General features: G+C 36.2%; 1 long non-coding RNA gene across 2 annotated transcripts; it reads right to left on the bottom strand.

Moving 5' to 3' along the window:
• Nucleotides 1-1,175: 1,175 nt before the first annotated feature.
• LOC107676181 (uncharacterized) lies at nt 1,176-5,208 on the bottom strand. 2 transcript variants are annotated; one of them, XR_001632703.1, is made up of 6 exons: nt 5,074-5,208; nt 4,313-4,355; nt 4,182-4,281; nt 2,118-2,963; nt 1,660-1,738; nt 1,182-1,290 (listed from the first exon to the last, which is right to left on the bottom strand). It is a non-coding gene; the product is annotated as an uncharacterized LOC107676181 (long non-coding RNA). The 2 variants fall into 2 exon arrangements; XR_001632702.1 differs by having other exon boundaries at nt 1,176-1,290; nt 1,660-2,963.
• Between the last annotated feature and the right edge of the window lie 785 nt (nt 5,209-5,993).

Genomic DNA, 5,993 nt, shown 5'->3' with positions numbered 1-5,993 from the left:
GCGTATAGGGAGGATCGGCTCTATATATATATATATATATATATATATATATATTAATACTTTTATTCAACAAGGTTGCATTAAATTGATGATAAAAAAGTGACAGTAAAGTTATTTTATGAATGCTGTTCTTTAACTTAGTATTCATATAATCCTGAAAAAGTATCACAGTTACCACAACATTAAAGTATCACAGTTTCCAAAAAAAAAATAAAACAGTTTTCAGTATTGATAATAATAAGAACCATTAGTAATAATTGATCACAAATAACAAATGATAATAATTAATTGATAATCTTTATTATTTCAAACACTTGACCACCAGTGCGTACATAAAATAATGCATGTGATATAAATAGCAAATTATATTTTTATTAGGCTATAATAGGCCTATATATCACTTTCCTAATCACGGCACTTGAAAGCGAAAGTCTTCATATTTGATATTAATGATATTTACGTTTTTTTTTTCTTTTTTAGACACGTGAAATTACAGAAGAAAGCATTTACAAACATTCAGTCTTATCTTATATTGTGACGAATGACGTAAATGGCATTAAGAAATTCGAAAACGCCAGTAGTTTGCTTCCCTGAAAAGTAATGTCTGTCGTTTAACTTTTTTTTTTTTCAATCGTAAACCGTTGGCAAATATTGCTGAATTGTCTCGTCATGTTCAGCTGCTTGCATCTTACCTCAGCTCAGCGTCTGTTAAGAGTAAATCCCGCCTTCTTCCATTTGATTGGCTCTTTCAAACATGTTGACTTCACATTGACGAGCGCTTTTGAGTCGCTGCACGCTAAAATAATTATGTTTGACTCAAGTGGGCCGCGCGAGACATTCGTCTGGGCCGATGGAGGGATATAGGCTATGTACATTTACTGTAATTCTTTCTTTATATTTATTTACGGGAAAACCCCACGCTCCAGATGGCCGCTCCGCCTACTGTACTGGAGCCAAAAACACTCTGAAAAGAGCCCAAATCCACCTCAGCTGATCTATACAGAAGTGATACGATATCAAATCAACTTATCTACACAAACAACACAATAAAAACACATGATCAACTGAATTGAAGAGTTAAGAGGAAGCTAAGAGTTTAGATAGTTCACTCAAAATCTCCCTTGTCTAAAGATTTTCTTCAAAATATTTTCTTTGTGTGTCATAGATGGAAAGTCATATTTGGAATGACATGACGGACTTTTTTTGTTGTTGTTGTTGTTGTTGTTGTTGATTCTCTTCTTCAGCTGATGTTTGCGTGTGAGGAGGATGATGCATGCTGTATTTTCTGATCTGTTGTCATAAAGTCAAAAACTATGAGTCAGCTTTGAGGCGTCATATAAATTTCCCATCAGCATTTAATCCCCATATTACCAGAACCCCCAATAACCAGAATATGTTGGTTTAACCAGAATGTTTGCCTGTAAATATCATGGTCGTTTGACCTGTTTGTGAAGCTGAAGCGTGAAAAGGAAACTAATGACCAAAAAGTCAAAACATAAGGTTACCAAACATGTCAACATTATTTCAATATTGCATGCAGCTTGTGTATGAGTATTGTTTGTGAATTTATGTGAATGTAAATTGTGCCCAGCAGAGGTACGAGTTGAATATCAAGCTTCAATGATTTACTTCAGTATGTATATGAAACGTATTTATTACCGTCACTAAATAAATGTCTTGAATGTGGTCAGATGGGTCATTTTTTTGTTTTGACAGCAACGGATTATATCACCCTCTGCTACAGATGGAAGAAATAAGCACAGTTAGAAAAGCAACATGTGTGAGTGAGACTATATTGCACTGCAATAGCATTTAGACATTAATACTGAATAAAAAAAACTAGACTGCACAGATTTTAAAATAGAAAAGATTTATAACAGTATGAAATAAGGTTACACGTGAAGTCGACACAAATCATGTCACTTCATGACTTTTAAAAATAATCATCTTTAGTGTAAGTACACGGATCCTCTAAATAAAATATATCAGCTTTAGCTTTCTAAAAGCACAATACAATTAATTATTTTAAACAATCATGTTAACAAGCTGAAGCTGTGAGAAAAAAAGCAGATGAGCTTTTCTGGAGCTTCTGTAGCATCATGAATGCTTTTTCTTACTGAATTACACACATCTTCTGTGCTGCTAGTTTCCCCTTCGAGCCCCAATAACATGTTTTACAGCCTCCAGGGTTTGCTGGTAATCCATGTTTTAGAGAGAAAACAACAGCAGTTAAGCATATTCATAGAAACCACTTAACCATTTAACGCAAGAACCAGACGAGTCCTCTGCACCTGTGTTGCAGCCTGGAATTAAACCACATCATGCTGGTTTCGTCTGGTCACCTGTATATAGTAAGCATCGTCAATCAGCTTTTAAGATCACTGTTTTAGTACATTAAGGCACCTCATATGTTTTCCATATTAAGCGTGTTTTTTTTTTTAATGTTTTCAGTGATTGAGATACTGCAGCAGGTGCTCTATATATGGATCACAAAACTGTCTTTTTGTTCACATGTTTGTTTTTCTTCTTTGTACAGCTGATCTACATGTGTGTGAAGCAGACAGTAAGCAGACAGGCCTGTGCTGCAGCTCTATGGATGTTTTGTTCTCCAGGTCTCATGTGACTGAAAACTATAGATCAGAAGCAACGATCACCTTCAGAATCACCTTTGTGACGAGGCTCATCTGCTAAACTCTGCATTTCTGGAGCCACCTGCTTTCTCATCCATGTTCTCTTGAATGTGTTTCATGCACGTTATCAATAAAACCAGATATCTTTACCCATCCTGACATTGGTTTCTGAGCGGCTCTGTTTCGTTTCAGAGTTTGAACCGGCTGAAGATTCAAACAGATTTCTGTTTCCAGTGGCACTTTGCCCAGATCCAGTTTCTCCCAGCAGAACCGGCCTGATCTGGTCTTTGCTCTCAGGAATCACATCAGTCTCATCTGGATCTTCAGCTGAAACTACAACAGAAAGATCAAATCACTCATGCGATCACGATGTTTAATCAGATCGCTCATTGTTCATTCATTCTCCAATTCCTCTTGTGAACATATGCACTATATCAGCAAGGAGTCAACGAAATAAAGCAAGGAACACTGGCATTTCTTCAGTGTGTCTGTAATCTGTCCTGTTGGATTCCCAGTGATTGTTATAGGGACTTTTATGTTGAAATGGTGGTTTCTATTTGTAGTTGTTTTGCTAATAGTTGTTATCCCCTGTATACTTCAATTCAATTCAAGTTTATTTGTATAGCGCTTTTCACAATCGTTGCAAAGCAACTTTACAGAAAATTAAGTTTAGCTTATCAGTGGTGACTGTCAGTTAATGTACATATGGCAGAAATGTACGGAAAAATCAATTAAAGACGTAATAAAACAGACAATGAACACTATTAACAGCAATTATTATATGATGCAATCAAACTTATAGCAAAATGTGGTAGTTCTGTATGTTGTTTCAGGGTTGGCATCATCTGAGGTCCTCTGAGGGGTTGTATATATAGTCCTCTGTTTCTCAGTTCCATGTGAAGTCTCGGCTGAGGTCCCTAGAGTGTTGCTTTCTGTTTTTGTTCCGTTTTCTTGTGCAGTTATTTTTATTTTGTATTATTAAATGAGTTTGTTACATTTGGATCCAGTCCCTCTTTTGATTCAAGTTCAAGTTGTTTTATTGGCCAAAGCATTTTAAGTATGTGTAAAATACAAAATATATAATTGCACCACCAAATTAATAAAGGAGACAATAAATGTGTAATAAATTCACCTTCATCACTGTGCATCAGAGAACTGGAGCAGAAACAGCTTTCTCACATACTGTTATCCTGCATGCAGCTCATAGTTTCACTCATGTTATATTAATGCATTAAATATTAATTTGGTTTTCCAAATGTCTAATCATATAAAAACTAGACAAAAAAAAAAAATGAACATCAATAAATGAACATGATTGAATTAATTTTTATTATCTATAGAACTTTCCAATCCAAGATTTTTGCACCCAAGACAAGAGATGAGCAAGGATATTTAACACTATTACTCGACTGTAATCATGAGATGAATTCATTAAAGAATGTGTGACGACCTCTGTCAATTTATTCTGAAATAATATTTGACCAAAGCTGCTTCTCCTGACTTTTATCTCTGTAAAATAGAGATGTTGCTTTCAAGGTCAAAATGACTTACAATTGACAATGCTGACCATGCTGTGTATCCTCCTCATGTGTTTAAATTTCCCTCCGTTCTCCTCCATCATTGTTTCAATCTTCTGCAGTAGTTCTCGTATCTGATCGTCTGATTCTCTCTGGTTATTGAACCAGTGAAACTTTCCTCCACATTCAGTCAGCAGTCGCTGCAGATCTGCATGATATTGTAGAATAGATATTCATCAATGGTCTGATCCAGATCCTCCAGATCATCTCCATATGTGAACAGAATCATGATGTATTCCTGCGCTTCAGCACCAAACAAACACTATCGGAAGTCGGAACTGGTGTCCTGTACAAAACATAAACATAGAAAGAACATGCGCGCGCTGACACTGCATGCCCACGTCTGCAAAACATTTAGTTGTAAACTTCAGAGCGCATGCGCGGCTGTCAGCCAAACTGAGAACGTAAACAACTTCAGAGAACTTTCAGGTTTCACAAGATGAACCCATGCCTGCAGACTATTATTGTCTAAACACCGTTAAATGTTCACACTTGATTTTAACAGTTAAACGTTTAACAATGTTATAAATAGCTATACTTACAGTGTGATGCATGCACAATCGACGAAACTCCTTAAATTTGGACTAATCTATTTCCCCCCCAAACAGTGTGCAGCCTAGCAGGCGGACTTGAAATAAAGATGACTTTGTAAGATCTAACAGACCTGAACACTTTTTTTTTTTTCACATTTAGTCTAGAAACACGAAGTCTTAGAATCTCCTGGATTGCTGGAGTTTACAAAGATTGATCCAAAAACATAATAACAAACCATACAAAAGAGAAAAAAAAGAAAGACAGAGAGAAAGAAAGACAAATCTAACAAACTAACAAAACAACAACATGGATGTGTGAAACATAGTTCATACCTTAAGCGGATCCTTGGCCAAAATGAACGAGATGAAGGATTTTCTCCCCAAAACTGCTGGTTTTAGCAGGTCAGGAGAACTGTCTGTATTCTGAGAACGAGCACAGCAGTGTTGCCAAACCCCTCCCTCAGAAAATCTCTAGAACCACCCTCAAAAGTCTCCGTTCTTCACAAAAAGTCGCCAAATATGAAAACAACGTAAATACAGGTAAATTTGGTAAAGGTAAAGGAAAGTAAATATATATATATATACACACTTTACAAATGATGACAGTATAAACAAATATATCAAAAGATGAAGTATAACAACAATTCTGAAGTGAAATGAGGAAATGCTTGTGATCTGCAAGCACATCAAACATGATGGAAATGATGGAAAGACACAAAAGACACATACTGTTGGGAATTTGTTTTATGTGTCACCAAAGTGCACCCCAGTCCTGCTCAAATACAACAGATAAGAGATATTATGATTCTCCAAAAACAAAAACTTTATTCATACAAACTTATTTCAGTCAACACACAAAGTAAGTTCAAAATACTGCATCCCAGCACACATGACACGATGATGCACTGTCTCTCTCTCAGTATCTGGTTGACATGACTGTGCATGAATTGTGGTATAACTTTTGTGTCCGTGGTTAAAACAAGATGTTCATTTTTTCTCCGCCATCTTGATTGATGCTTATAATGAAATTGTGGTGTGCGTCATGGCAGGCGTGGCGTGCTGGTGTGTTCACTGCGCAGACTCATTGGCATGATTGAGAGCAAACGTGAGAGGTCACGGGCCTACGGCAGGGTGTGGCCAAGTAAAAAAATTTAAATCTCCAAAAAATGGCTAGTTTTATTTAAATATAACTAAAATAGCTCCTTGTGGCAAAAAATAAAAAAAAAAGTCGCAGCTACAATGAGAAAGTAGCT

This window comes from Sinocyclocheilus anshuiensis, unplaced genomic scaffold, assembly GCF_001515605.1.
Source record: "Sinocyclocheilus anshuiensis isolate Anshui unplaced genomic scaffold, SAMN03320099.WGS_v1.1 scaffold3751, whole genome shotgun sequence".
NCBI classification, from domain to species: Eukaryota; Metazoa; Chordata; class Actinopteri; order Cypriniformes; family Cyprinidae; genus Sinocyclocheilus; species Sinocyclocheilus anshuiensis.
This window is presented reverse-complemented; position numbering and strand designations above follow the sequence as displayed.